Source organism: Nannospalax galili, unplaced genomic scaffold, assembly GCF_000622305.1.
Source record: "Nannospalax galili isolate Female #2095 unplaced genomic scaffold, S.galili_v1.0 scaffold335, whole genome shotgun sequence".
Lineage (NCBI taxonomy): Eukaryota > Metazoa > Chordata > Mammalia > Rodentia > Spalacidae > Nannospalax > Nannospalax galili.
The window spans coordinates 1,089,848-1,090,647 of NW_008337842.1; positions in this window are offsets into that span (position 1 = coordinate 1,089,848).

An 800-nucleotide genomic window follows, 5' to 3' on the forward strand; every position below is an offset into this window, starting at 1 on the left:
ATTTTCACAATAGCTAAGAGACGGAAGCAACCTAAGTGTCCCTCATTTGATGAGTTGATAATGAAAATGTGGTTCATTTATATGATTGAGTTTTACTTAGCAGTAAAGTCGATGTCTTTATAGACATATACAGGCACCAAGGATCTGAGTGCAAACAATTATGACTAGTAATAATTAGATACGTACAGATTAGAGATGCATACGCTAACATCTCAGTGTTAGAAAAACGATGAGTCTTTCTGTAAGAACCAGTATATTTTAGAATGAAATAGAGATCTTTTCTGAGGGTTAAAAACTCCTTCAATTTTATGTCTTACAGGGCTTATACTGAGTTCAACTGTATTGATTCAACAGCGAACCTAGAAATTTTATAGCCAGTTTTGAAGGAGCTGTGTCTTTGCTCTGGAAACTGTTATTGGGCATGTTAAAGCTGTAATGATATGCTCGACATATGTTCTCCCTCATGTGTGGATCCTAGAACCAAACCCCGATAAGTGGGTATGTATCCAGACATAACTACAGGAACCAGGATAATGGAAAGAGAAACTGTTATTGGGTATGATAAAGCTGTAATGATATGCTTCTTCTAAAAAAATATTAAAAAACTGTAGGAAACAGCATATCTTGAAATGGAGAGCTTCTTTAAAGGGTAAAAACTTTAATAAGGGAGATATGGATAAAAATTGGGTTAGTTTAATGGAGGGTGGATTGAAGGGTATACAAGGAACCTAGGGGATAAAGGGAAAGAAGGAGCTCAAGAGAGGTAGGACCATAGGAGAAGGGTATTATTAGGGTAGAAA